Source organism: Petaurus breviceps, unplaced genomic scaffold (assembly GCF_028583685.1).
Source record: "Petaurus breviceps papuanus isolate PSGF00001 unplaced genomic scaffold, PetGlider_PUasm1.0 178, whole genome shotgun sequence".
In the NCBI taxonomy this organism is placed as follows: Eukaryota; Metazoa; Chordata; class Mammalia; order Diprotodontia; family Petauridae; genus Petaurus; species Petaurus breviceps.
Window position 1 is genome coordinate 851604 of NW_027185777.1, and position 15200 is coordinate 866803.

Genomic DNA, 15200 nt, shown 5'->3' on the forward strand with positions numbered 1-15200 from the left:
AAAAAAAAGAGTAGGCTGGCTGCACAACCAGGGTGCTGTTTAAAAAAAACTGTCTTATCCATACTCAATTATTATTGAAAGTAATAAATCCTTTCTTACTATGCCTATTAAAAATAGGAACCAACAATTTAATGAATTAAAAAATAAATTACAAAAAAAAAGAGTAGGCTGGCCAGTTTTCAAACAGTTTTAATTATTAGGAGTGTTTGCTTATATCAATTCAAAATCTGCCTCTATTTAACTTTTGCCCATCTCTCCCAAATCTGCCCTTTGGGGTGATGAAGAATAAGTCTAATCCTTCTCTTGCCTGGCAGCTCTTCAAATACCTGGAAGTAACTGTCAAGTCCCTCATAAGTCTTCTCTAGCCTGAACATCTCCACTTACTTCAACTTTGTTGTGCACCGTCATCTAAATGTTGATTCCCCTGGGCAAAGCACCAATTGACCTGCCCTACTTTCACCCATGCTAGAAAGGCTCCTGAGTCAACCAATTCTCCAGATTTTCCATAAATATTTCATTCTGAAAGTATCTATCCTAGGTCTAACAAAATCAATTATCTTCCTTATGTATTGTGTGGATTAGTTACCTTCTCCCCCACCCCCCACCCAGAGTGTTGCAGCAGTCCCTACTTGAAAGCTTCAGATTGCTCTTATGGCAAATGGGAGTTACTGTGGGTTCTGAAAGGAAGAGAGACCAGATTACCTGATTGAGGAAGACAATTTTTTTCTGTTATAAGTTGGATAGAGAAGCTAAAAGAAAAGGCTGGAGGCAATGAGATTTTGTAATTAAAGTTAAAGTCTATGGTAGCAATAATAGTAACTATCATTTATACAGTGATTAAAGATTTACAAAGAACTTTAGAAATGTTATGTATCATTTTATCCTCGCAGGGATCCTGTGAAACAGATGCTATTTTTATCCTCATTTTACTGAGGAAACTGGGACAGATGGATGTTAAGTGACTTGTTGAGGATCATTCAGGTACTATCTGTGCTTGGTTTTGAACTCAGGTCTTTCTGACCTCAGTCTGAGTGCTCTGTCCACTGCACCACCTAGGTACCAGTAGTAGAAAAGGAATAAACCAAAAAAATATTCTGGATATAAGGAATAAGGGAACTTGGTATTTGAAACATTCATTTCTGTGGCTATCTTTCCCTTGCTTTTCCCAAAGTTAATTCAATTATCATGGAGAAATTCCTCTGCTGAAAATAAGATCATAGGAAGCTACTCTCTTGCTTCCCCCTCCCCCTTTCTTTCCTTTTATTTTTCCTTCCTTCTATATTTTTCTTCTTTCCTTCCTTCTTTCATTCCACATTTACTTCCACCTTTCATTTCCTTTCTTTTTCCTTTTTTCTTTCTTTCCTTCCTTCTTTTTTTCCTTAATTTCTTTCTTTCCTTCCTTTTCCTTAATTTCTTCCTTCCTTCCTTCATTTTCTGCTTCCTTCCCTCTTTTCTTTTTTCTTTCTTTCCTTCTTCCATTTCTTTCTTTCTTCCTTACCTCTTTTCTTCCTTCCTTGCCTCACTTTTCCTTCCTTCTTTCTTCCTTTCTTTCTTTTTTCCTTCCCTGTCTTCCTTCCTCTGACTGTACTACAAGAACATTTACCCCCATTTCAAAGAGATCTTGTGAAATTGTGCGTGAATCACACCCACTCCAGTGCCACTCCCTGATGCCCACAGCACTGGCCCTGGTTTTGTAACTGTACTCTATAACTGCTTTACAGAATCTTACTTTGGCAGCCTCTGCTGTTGCTGTTAGCTGGTTACTATGGATTCTTCACCACGCCACTCTGGCATCTTGCATTAAAAATAACTTCCCAGGCTTGTACAGAATACATAGAACAACAGGAGAAGATTAATAACTGGGTTGTCCAGCATATGTTTTCTTGACTTAATATTCACAGATGCACCTATGCGAGCAATGAGAAGAGAGTATAAAGAGTAGTATGTATCATACCTGGTTCCATTTTTGTCTTCTTAAGTTTCTGAATCACAGTGATTCTTAAAGATCAACTGTGTCTAATAATGATTATGTAAGTCATAAACCAAGGAAATCTCAAGTTATAATACATAAATAAGAAAATTATTGGGGGGTTCCCGGTAGCTACAGTGGGAAATATTTTAATAGTCAAAAGCCAAATTGAATCATTTTTGTGCTAAGGTAAGTTCCCAGGAAACTTAGGACAAGACAATTTAGTCTAGCTGGGGGGAAGTGGTGGCAGCCTGGATAGGCTGGAGTATTTTTAAAGCTGCTTGGGAGGACATAGTTGTGAGGGTGAAGTAAAAGGAAGGGCCAGGCCTGTAAGGTGCTTATCTGAGGTAAGGGCCTTCAGGGAAGGAAATACTCCATCTGGCAGCTCCTTATTTTATTTAACCACTCTAGCTAACTAAGCTCTATTGTTTGCATACTGTTGAAAGATTATAAATGCTATCAAGGCCTACTAAATTTCAGCACAGTTGGGACAAAAATCTTGAAATGATCTAGAAGGTGTCCAGAGAAAATCCTGTACAATATTAAGGAAGCACAGTGCTCATTGCCTCAAAGCAAAAAGATAAATAATTGCTTGTTAAAAAATAAGGAAGAAGATTGAGAAAAAATCTAAGATCACATGATAAATGGAGAGAAAAAATACTCTTGAAATAAGCAGACCTCATTTACAAAGCCATAATTAACCTAACAACAGGTATAGACCCTTAGGTCTGTCCAAAGTAATCAAAAGTGCTTTTTTACTGGTTAAAGCCCCCAAGATAGGAAAGATCCCATGCTAAGTGGAATCAGCAGGTGGACCAGGGTAACATCTATATAAGATCAACCAACAATTTAACCACAAAAAAGGCATCCAACAAATGACCTCAAGGAAGATTTGTTTACAGAAATGGAGGAATTTGTGCTAAGATCAGGTGATTGCCCCCAGAAATTACAGAAAGGTTATCCTTAAGGACCCCAAACTTATTGATTGATGCAGATTTTACAACAAAATGGTGTAAACTATACTATGTATAAATGAAGGCTACAAAAAATTAGCAGCTACTAGTTATATCTAACAAAAATACCTAGTAAGATGCAATCCAATGTTGGAATTTGACAACAGAAGCTTGCTACCTTTCATAAACTAACAAAAGATAAATCCCTAGTACTAGAAATACAAGCCCCTAATTGTCCATTAGGACACATCAAACATACAGCTCTGAAAGCAGAGCATCATTAAAGACAGAACCATTGCTTATAACCAAGGGTGTGTACTGATAAATAGTTAACAATTGACTCTCTGAAAAAGAAAACTGTACACACAAAAAGCCTTTAAGTTTAATCTGCATTATTAATGTTTTCTCTATCACTTTCAGTCCGGGCAATCAAAAAACCAATAAATCAAGCCCTGATTTGTTAGCATCCAACAATTTCAGAGGTATAAACGCTCGCTCTGAAAATTTGACAAGCAGCTCTCAAAAGCCAGTTTAAGCTGGCTCCAGCACACCCCTGCCTGGAACCAGCCAGACATAACATTGATTCAGAAAAATTTAAGAGCAATGTCTTAAAAAATGCTGCCAGACTGAATGTTCACAATCTCCAACGTAAGTGGAACGATAAACTTTCAAAATGAAGAGTCTGAGCAGAAGAAATTAAAGCCATAAGGTTGTAAGACAAGGTACTTGTCATCCTGTCATCTTGTCTGTAGCTAAGGTTATCCCAGATCAAATGAGATGTAAAGTGTTTAGCCCAGTACCTGGCACACAGTAGGTGCTTAATAAAGGCTTCTCTAAAGTTTTTTCAGTGACTCTACAGAAGATAAGAAAAGTAATCATCTATGTACACAATTGTCTGCAGAACATATATCAATATATAATATGAATAGAATGTCTAATATAAATTAAATATAAAAGAATAATAACAGACAGCCTAATGTCCTTGAAATATCGGTATCTAAACTCCAATGAGAAAGCCTACATTTGTATGATGCATTATGGCTCCAGAGCATTTTCACATATATCATGTCCCCTTTCCCCTGGCAAAGGAGACTCATGGTATCCTTGGCACCTGAAATGAACCTTAAGAAGAAGAGGATTCTTACAGGTGCAGATGCCTAGGAAGAATTGCATTATGGACACTGGGCACAGTCTGAGGAATGCACAGCAGTGGGAAATAGCGTAGTTACCTACAGGTGTAGATACTGCCCTATTTGACTGGAATACAGTTTATGAAAGGGAATGATGTAACGTGTGGTTAGAAATTATTATTATATAGTGTTTTAAAATTTGTGCAGTGTCTTTATGAATATTATCTCATTCGGTCCTCATAACAGCCATGGGATACAGGTGCTATTATTATCCCCATTCCACAGATGAGGAAACTGAGGCAGAAAGATATTAAATGGCATGCCCAGGGTCACATAGCAAATATCTGAAGCTGTATTTGAACTCAGGTTTTCCTGACTCTAGGTCCAAGACTCTATTCACAAGACTCATTCTATATTCTGTATCATCTCCTTGCCACATTTAAAAAAAAAATTAAATGTTGAAGTCTGGCTAGAGTTTTATCCTATCATAGGACTTCATCAAAGGTTTGAAAGGAGTAGAAAGACATTAGACCTATGTCTTTTCCTGAAAGATTTTTAACTTTCTCTTTTTCTCCTTTTCCCTGTTATATCTTTCCTGATTTATACCAATTCCTAGTTTAAAGCTTTCCTAATTTATAGCAGAACTATAGTTAAGCCTCTAGATATTATATTCCATGGTTCAAAATTAAACATCTTAGTCCTGGATTAGTCAATTAACAAATATTTATCAAAAGCCCCTACTGTGAGAAAGATGCTATGATTCACAAGGTTAGAAATGAAAAGATATATAAATATGTACGTATAATGCAATTGGGAATTAAAATTTATTGTATTTATATTCACTGTTCTTAGCACAGTGCCTAGTACATAGTAAGCACTCAATAAATGATTGTTAACTGACTGAATTAGGGAGACCATATGCAGACACACGGACAATAAAATATAAGTAAATATATGTGTAAGTCTCTGATGAATGAGACACACTAAAAGGGCTGTGAATTGAGAGAAAGAAGGGATGACTGGGAGCGAAGGTGATTAGAGAAGACTTCACAAAGGAAGGAGTTGAGATAAGCATTGAAGAATGGGTGGATCTTTCCATGGCACCATGTTGCCTCTCATGGAATGGGAGGACTAATTAGTATTGGTTGGAATCATTCCAGAAGACTTTGTTTGATAAGAAGGTGGAATTGAGAGTGGTCTTGACACATTAATAGCCTGTGGCTAGGGAAAGTGAATGAAAAGGTACTGAAAGGAAGATGAAAATATAAATTTAAACACAGAAATGGGAAAAACCTATGATGTATTTTTTTTTAAAAAAGGGACATGGGAGGTACTGGTCCAACTAGAGGAGAGACTATGAACTGGGAAAGTAATGAGAGATACAGCTCTATTAGTCATTTGTTATCTTCTATTGTCTAATGTATATGATATACATACATATGTGAATGTCTACATGCATACAATATATATGTTGCATTGTGTATATACACATATGCATCTATCATACTTGTATATGTATCTATATATGTACATTAGAAATTATATGCATATATATCACATATATACATGCATACATATATGTGTGCAGAAACATGTATATACACACAGTGTTCCAAAAGTCTGAATACATTTTAAGCTATTAAAGCTTAAAGTTATCAAGCAATAATAAGATACAAAAATTTAAATTTATGGAAGTGATGAACTAGAGGCTTGATTATTTAACTTAAAATGGAGTTTTTAGAAAGTGAATGCCTCTAGTCAGTTTTATTGTATATTTATAGTTTATTATTATCTCATTTTTCTTCTCTTGCCTTACATGGCCAACTTCATCTAAGCAAGCTCCAGCCATGCTTCATTTCAATCCTTGGCCATCTTCGTGCCTGCCTGCAGCTAATCAGAGATGCCATGGTCCAGAGAACTTAACCTTTTCATGTCTGGAATAGCCAACCTATAGCTCTGTTGTTCTGATTGGGGAGTGGCCCACTATACCAAGTTCTGCTTTACTCACCACCCATATTCTCACCTGTCATCCCATCACAGGGGACAATGCACCCTCTGGTCCTCTCTGCCCTTCACCAGTCATGGGAGTATAATCAAATCAGCACCGCCATTGCTATTGGAAAGCTTGTGTTAATCCCCACTCTGGCTACACTTATCATATTTATAACTTTCAAGACCATAATACCATTTTTCTATTTGTAATTTCCTATTTCTTCCTACATTAAAATGTAAGCTCTTTGAGAGCAAGGACCATATTTGTCCTTGTATTTGTATCCAGTTATCTACTTGGGTGGGGGAAGGTGTTGGATAGATGTGAAATACTCCTCTGGATTCATTCTCCCAACTTCTTGCTCTGCCAGGCTGGGTCCCCAGAGGGCAACGGACAGCTCCTTCTACTCAGGCCTCTGTGATCAGGTAACCTGAGGGGCTGAGGTTCTCGACTGCTATTACTCAGGAGGTCATTTGCAGTGTGTTCCCCCCAAAATAAATCAAGCAGTTGATATTAATTAGTGTTCTCAAAGGGATATTTGCTGACAAAGTATAGCAATGACAGAACTATAAAACATTCCCCAAGACAAAGGACATACTCTCCCCTGGAGAGTGAGCTGAAGCTTAAAGTGGTTGGTAGAAACCTCACCCCCTCCATTCCCGGGGGCCCACTCTTCTTCCTACACACACATAAGTTCCAAGGGGAGGATTTGCTCAAACTTGAAGCTCTCTTGTAGGGAACAGATCTAGCCAAGGGCCACCCTGGGCTCTAAGAGCATTTTAGGTGGATAAAGTCCCAGCCTGGAATCAGGAAAACAAGTTCAAATTAGACTTACCTGCATGACCACTTAACCTCAGTTTGCCTCAGTTCCTCTTCTATAAAATGGGGATAATAGTAATACCTACCTCCACAGGGTTGCTGTGGGATCAAATGAGATATTAATTGTAAAATGCTTAGCTTGGTGCTTGGCCCATAGTGCCATATAAATATCAGTGGGGTTTTCCCTTCTTTTCCAGTCTCTTCTGGCTACAGCAGATCTGATGGATGAGCCTTTCTTGCACAGCTGACCTAGTTTCTTATAGTATATGCCATGTCTGAGTTTCCAGGTTGACCCTCCCACAGTTGACCTGGGTCCACTGCTTGCCTAGACTCAGTTTGTGGCTAAATGAGCAGTTCTGCTGTCTCCAGTACTGTCCGTTTGTGACTCTTCTGACCCATCAAAGTTGAGTTTGCAGCTTGGCCTATTCTGACTCCAAAAAACTCTTTCATTTACTATCCAGAAGAAATAAAGACAAGACAAAAGAAAGGAAGCAATGAGCGATCATTGACACAGGGCCCAGGGAGCGGGGAAGGGGCTCTCCAACACTGAAGTTCCTCACAATCCTTGTCCCTCAAAAGCAAAAGATCAGCAGCACAAACCTCTCATATGTACACCCAGCCCCCTTTCTGCCTCTACCAAGTCATTACTTCCAGCATCTCAGCCAACCAGGAGTTGTCCATGGGGTTTTTCTTGGAAAAGATACTGGAATGGTTTGCTGTTTCCTTCTCCAATGTGTCTCCATTTCACAGATGTGGAACCAAGGCAAATAGGGGTTAAGTGACTTGCCCAGGGTCACACAGCTAATAAGTATCTGAAGCTGGATTTGAACTCAGATCTTCCTGAGTTCAAGCCCAGTGCTCTTTTCACTGTACCACCTAACTGCCCCCCAGTTATCATCATCATCATCATCGTCATCATCATCATCATTATAAGCCCAGAGTCCACAGGCCTCCTGTCTAATGATGACTTCATTCCCCAAGCCTTCTATTGAATTCCTGCTGAGCTCAAGCAATGTTTATAGAGAAATACAGGAATGTGCTGATAAATATTTAACAACCTGATTCTCTGAAGGGAAAAAAATGTATGCACACACACTTTAAAATTTAATCTACATTATTAGCACTTTCTTAAGTCTAGACAATTAATAAAACAAATCAAACCCTTATTTGTAGCCAATTTCTGAAGTGTAAACTAAATGCTTGCTCTGACAATTTAACAATTGGCTCTTAGAAGCTTGTTAGAGCTGGTTTCAGCACATCCCTGACTATTCGCTGCTGTCGATCTGATCATAACAATAAGGAGCTTGGCTCTCTTCCTAGGGCAAAAATTCAAAATGAGACAGAAAATTGTGCATCTTCAACTGGAAGAGATCATCTGAAAAACTACCTCATTTTTCAGATGAGGAAACTGAGGCTCATAGAAGTTAGATAATTTGCCCAAGGTCACACAGGTATGGACAGAGGTACATTGCTATAAGACTTTTTGAGCCTGATGACTACCACCCACTTCTGCTGATTCATGTGGGCACAAATGAATACTGCCAGAAGGAACCTGGAAAGTACTGCAAAAAAAATGTATGCAATCTTAGGCCAAAAAATGAAGACCTCAGGGGCACAGGTGGTGTTTTCATCACTGGTGCCAAATGAAAGCAAGGGCTTCAGAAAAAAAGGGGCAGACCTGGGAAGTGAACAGGTTAAGATGATGTCTGAGAATGGTATTTGTATTTCTGGACCGTAGCCTAAAATATAGGAATGACATGCTGTTGGCCAGGGATAGATACTGCAAACATGGGTTGGGAAGAATGTGTTTGCCTGGAGCCTTGTAGATCTAATCATAAGGGATTTAAACTGAAAAAGGAGGAGAAAGAGAGAACTGGCTACCTAGAGTTGTCTCAAAAATGTAAGAAAAAAGGTAGTAGAGATATCCTGGGATTCACAGGAGCCAGAAATCTAACAAAGCAGCCTTTGGTCTCAGTACGCATACACAAATGTACAAAGTAAAGGTAATATGAACATTGAACTAGAAATTGGAACAGCAGAAAGAAAATTTGACCTCATAGATATCACTAAGACTTGGTAGAACAAGAGGAATTGGTCTCTGGAAGGATGTCATTTATTTAAGGGGAACGTGATGGTTGGGGCGGGGTGGGGTAGTGAGCAGCAAGGTACATTAAGAAAATGTATGATCAAAGAAAGAGTAAAAGGACATACACACATATATATATACACATATGATTACAGCAACTCTTTTTGTGGTGGCAAAGAAATGGAAAGTAATCAATTGTGGAATGACTGAACAAATCATGGGACATGATTCCAACTCCTTTTTCTTATATCAATTTTCTCCTCTTCCCTCAAAAAACATCTACACTGGGGCGGCCAGGTGGCTCATTGAGTAAGAGCACTGGCTCCAGTGTCGGGATGACCTGGACCAAATCTGGGCTCAGATACTCAGCACCACACCCAGAAATAACTGGCCATGTAACCTTGAGCAAGTTACTTAACCCCGATTGCTTTAAAAAAAAAAAAATCTACACTAATTTGGGCCCTCGGTACCAGAACTCCACACCTTTGGCCCCTGCCTACCATTGACAAGTTCTTCCATTTGGGGGGAAGGAACCAAGCCTGCCACCTTCCTGCCTCTTCTGTCTCTGTTTCTGACTTTTCAGACGTTGTCTCAGCTGCCTTCTCACCCTGGAAGAACCGACTTCGTCTGTGGCCTTCTTATCCTAGACAGCCACGTTCCTATGGTCCTCTCCTCCCATTGGGGAGCTCCTCTTGGAACTTCCATTATGAGGAAGGGATCAGGTCAGCATCTCTTCACATCTCTCCTGGCCCAGATTCTCTGGGTTTTGTTGCCATGCCCCCTTCCTTTCCCCCTCCTGTTTCAAGTCTGTGTCAAATGAGGATCAGTCGAAGGCACTGACCATGGTTAACCTAGAAAAGGAGGCCCTCAGAGGGCACATATCTATTGACCCCAGTGAGCAGAATCAGCAGCAACGAGAGGAAATTATAAAGAAAAAAATTTAGGCTTGATGTAAGGAAGACCCTGCTAACAATTAGAGCTATCCAAACACGAAAGGAGTGACCATAGGAGCTAGTGGCTCCTCTCTGCAAGGTATATGGTGGGAAGAGCTTTGGGTCTGGAGTAAAAAACCTGGGTTCAAATCCCTGGCTCTGTCATTTACAATCTAGGTGACTTTGGGCAAGGCACTACACCACTCTGGACCTCAGTGTCCTCATTTGGTTAAAAAAATGGGGTGGGGTAGACTAGATAACCTCCAGATTCCTTTTTAGCTTAAAGTCTATTCCACCTCTTTATTTCACAGATGAGTAAACTGAGGGTGAGATCAGCATAGATTTACTCAAAACCCACAGGTGGTGAAATGGGAGAGCTTAGACCTGCACCTAGGTCTTCCGACTAGAAACCGGGGCCCTTCCCACTATCCCATGTAAGAAGAGTCTCATTTTGGGTCCAGCTTGTGGAAATGGAAAGAAAAGTGAACAGTAGAATTAGAATCAGCAGTTCACATATGAACCATATACTACTGTACTATATACTGCAGAGTATGGAGTATAGTATATAGTAGTATATGGGCATTTACTACTGGAAGGTGAACAGGAGGACTTTGTGGGACTCCTCATGACAGTGAGTAAGGACATTACTGGAAGGCGAATTCTCATGGTAAGTTTCTCTTAGGGTACCAGTCTACTTATGCACCTGGAAAAGCCCTGTCCCAAAGCCATTGGCATGGGGCTCTGTCCTTATTGGTGGAGAGGAAGACCCTGCCTTACATGACCAGTGGAGAGGAGTTAGTGAGAGACAAGAGATCTCTAGCCTTTGACAGTCCATTCAGGGATTCCCCAAGAGATCCTTTGGAGTCCCCCATAAGGACTTTTCAGGAACAGTCCCCTTTGGAACTAGTCAAACTTCAAGTGGAAAGTCCCTTCATGAGCTCCTGGCTTCTAGCTTTGAAAGAAAGAATGGAAGAGGACAATCTACTTCAGGCTGCTGACAGAAAAGACCCTGGGTAGACAAGAGAGGGTCTGGCAGTCTCCATCATGTCCCTGTACCCAGCTTGCTAAAGACTATGGGAGATCAAGGTCATTCTCCTTGGCTGAGATGATTTATCTCGCTCCCAATGGGAGAACTCCTTCAGTCTGTATTGTCTGGTACATATTGTCCTATGTACACCTTCTCTGATTTTCTGTTTTGCTACTGATTTAGATAAATGGATTTCTTTTCTATTCTCTTGTGTGTTCTGTGTGGAACTAGTATTCAGTGGGAAAGGGGTCAAGCCTTGCATTTAGAGCTTGGGATCATCCTGCCTCCCCAAGACGACAAAACATTTAAAAGTTAGATGGAAACCAATCCTATCTCCAAGCCTAATAATATGGAATGGAACTTATAAACATAATTTTAGTCTGGTACCCCCTTCTTCCTCTGAGGAGGACAGAGTGGTGGTCTCCAGCCCCAAACTCCTGACAGGGATGAAAATCTCCCTTGGAGAAGTCTAAGAGAGTTCCCTGAGGCTGAAAAGTCAAAGGATTTATCCAAGGTCTCATATCTACTATGTTTCTGGGCAGCTTTGGAACACAGGCTGGGGCAGAGAAGAGGCTGGAGAAATCTATTACTCCATTCAAGGCACACACAATGACAGGCCTCACAACACATTGGCCTCACTATACAAGGAATCCTCTTTGCTACACCTGTTTATTCTCAGACTCTGTAAAGTTTGAAAACCCCCTAATTATCCCTAAAGACTTATAAAATGGTTTTGAATTTCCTATTTGAGGGAGTAATAGAGGATTCGAGTCACTGGGGGAGGGGCAATCTTTGGCCCTAGATACCCTTCCCCCTCAGTTTCAAGAATAGCATTTAAAGCTAACCTGAAAGGGGGGGGGGGGGGGGAAATGACTAACATGAATATTGGATGCTATTGCTTTAAGTATGTTAGCCAAAGTACAATAAAGGGGAAAAAAAAGTCATAGCAGCATATTAACTTTTTAAGAATTTAGGTTCTTATCAATGATGCTTCTGAATTCTGGATCATGCCCTTAGTCTGAATATCCATCACTAACATTAGTTTTTAATACAATAAATATTGTTTTAAAAAAATAAAAATGGGTCTTGCTTGAATACAAAACTCTTTTATTAATTCTATTTAACAAGCACAGATTAAGTACTTAATTATATGCCAGAAACTTTTCTAAGCAGTGGTGACAAAATGATAAAAACTGAACAGCTCTTGTCCCCTAGGAGCTTCTATTCTACTAAAGGGAAACACCATGTACATAGACAAATACAATATATGTGTATGTATATATGTGTGTGTGTGTGAATAAAATGAATGAATACAAAGTAATTCCATGGGGAAAGGGCAGGGAAGCTAACAATTATTGTAAGATAAAGAAAGACATCATGTAAGAAATGGTATTTGAGCTGAGCCTTAAAGGAACTTGGGATTGCCAAAGGCAGAGGTGAAGAGGATCTGCATTCCAGGCAATGGGGACAGCTTGTACAAAGGTTAGAATGTCCTATATAGGGAAGAGAAAGTAGACCAGTTTGGTTGGAATAAAGAATAAATTAGGAGGAGTAATATTAAATCAGTCTAATGTATAATCATGCATTAATTAAAGCTGTCAAATTAATTTTTCAGTATTAATCATATAAATGTACATAGAAATTGATACATTATAGACACAAAAAGCTATAGCTAGGGTTTAAGTGACTGGGACTTTGCCTCAGGGCAGGAAGCTGGGAAGATGCCAATAGCCAGATCACACATGGCAGAAGCAGAGTCACAGCCAGGACCTGAATCTGACATTTGAACAGTTCAAAGCTAATGCTTATTTCCAGTATATCAAGCTGCCTTGCTTCTACTATTAGAATTTTTTTAACTGGAGGGAGGGAGGGGAGGGAAGGGGAAGGAGAGGTCCTGACCTGAGATTTCATTGGAGCTCCTAGTGAGAAAATTTCCTTATCCAATGCAGATCATCAATGCTTCTGTGTTTTGTAGTCTAAGACTACAAAACTAGATTACTAAGACTACCCTGAGACTGAAAAGTCAAAGGACTTACCCAAGGTCTCATATCTACTATGTTTCTGGGCAGCTTTGGAACCCAGGCTGGTCTACTATCCACTATTCCATGGTGCCTCTTGAGAATTCTTATCCTTCTACATAAAGAACCTCAGTGCACTAATGATCCCAAGTGCTGTGTTTCTTGTTGACAAGGTCATGAAAAAGGATTGAATCTAATCCAATGCCCCTACCAAGCTTTGCTGTCAGCTTCACCTTCCCCACTCCCCCTGCTTACCCTCCCTCCACCTCCACTACTTTTGGACAAGTTTCTCCCTGTAGACCACACAGAATGACTTACATTTTGACTTTCAGGGGTTGCCTGAAATGAAAACAAAAGCAAACCGAACCACTCCTTTCTCTCCACATTCCCAAGCCATGTTAGCTTCCACACTCTATCCTGCCCAGCCTCTCTCTCCTCCCTCTCCAAGCTGCCTCCAAGTCAAGATTCTATCCCATTTGTGGTGTTTCTTTGCTTTGGAACTGAAACCCCTCAGGGCAAGGAACTTGTCTTTCTACATATTTGTCAAGTACCATGTACATTTAGAGAACTAAATCAATAATAAACATCATACAGCCAGAATGAGTTCATTCAATAAATACCTCAGGTATTATCTCTAGTTTTAGTCACATGACATCCATGGACAGAAGATCATAAGATTTAGAGCAGGAAGGGATCTGAGAGACCCTTTTACACACAAGGAAACTGAGGCCCACAGTACTGGAGTGAACAATCTGAGATCACATGGGTAAAGTGGAACCAAAATTTGAACCCAGATCTAATTACCAGCTTAACAAAGAGATAATTAGAAAATTATGAAATTAACTTCATGGTTGCTAGACAACAGAAATAGCCTCTCTTAGTGGCATAAGATGTATCTGGAGCTATTAATAATACAGAATTTTAAAGTTTGCAATCATGTAGATCATGGCAACTAGATCCATCACTTCCCAGCAAATAACAGGAAAAGAAATGGAATTAATGTCATATTCTTGGACTCAAAGATCATTGCTGACAGGTATGTGTGCTATATCATTTGAACCTCATAACTACTCTTTGAAGAAGGTCAGATGGATATTTTTATTTTACAGATGAAGAAATTGAGATTTAGAAAGATTCAATGACTGCCCAGGGTCACATAGTTACTAAACGGTCAGTGGTAGGATTTGAACCTGAATCTTCCTGATGGCCGAGCCAAGCACTATCATCACTACAGTATGTGGCGTTGTCCATTCTCCCAATTGGAGTAGCAGAGAACACTCATAATAATAATTGCTATCTATATAGCACTAGGGGAAGTTTGGGGCACAGCAGATAGAGTGCCAGGATTGGAGTCAGGAACACTCAACAGGATGAGTTCAAATCTATCCTCAGACACTAGCTGGGTGACCCTGGGCAAGTCACTTAACCCTAATTGCAACTGTTTCCTCATTTGTAAAATGATCTGGAGAAAGAAATGGCAAACTACTCCAGGATCTTTGCAAAACAAAAGTACCAACATGACTGAATCACAATGATACAGCACTTTCAATATTTCCAAGAACTTCACACAAATCATTTGATTTGTTTACCACCCATAAGGTAGGCATTATTATATTCACTTTATAGATGAAGAAACTGGGGTTCAGAGAGGTATTTACTCACTGTGTGTAAGTGACAGCAGAAATTTGAACCTGTATCTTCTGGTCTCAAATCTAGTGTTCATTCAGCTACAACAAGCTTTAACTAATTTATTTAATGTAATAGAAATTATTCAATTTTCTTCATTAGAGGAGCCTTTTAATTTAATTAATGAGAGGAGGAAGAGGACAATTATACATGGTGGGGAGGCATAACATTATGAATGTCAATCTGGAAGGGACCTCAGACACTATCCAGCCCAGCCATCTCATTTTAAAAAGTGAGAAAATTGAGACTTAGGGAGGTTAAGGGACTCAACCAAGATCACACAACTAGTAAGTGTTAATGATATGGTTTGAACTCAGCTCTTTTGACTTCAGAACCTATGTCCTTTCCACTCTATCCACCCTGCTCCCCCACCTCTATGGCCAGTTGATAGATGGACCATATAACATTTTTTCTATTCTTTGTGTAGCATCTCCATTACAAGCCTCCTCTAGAGCCTCATTGTGACATGCAGGTGACCCTGGGTTTATAAGGGTTGGGCCACCAGAGTACAAGTAATGGCAAGTGCTTACAAGCAAGCAAGATTTTGAGTCAGACCCAGAGAGACAGCATAACTCACCCCCATACACAGA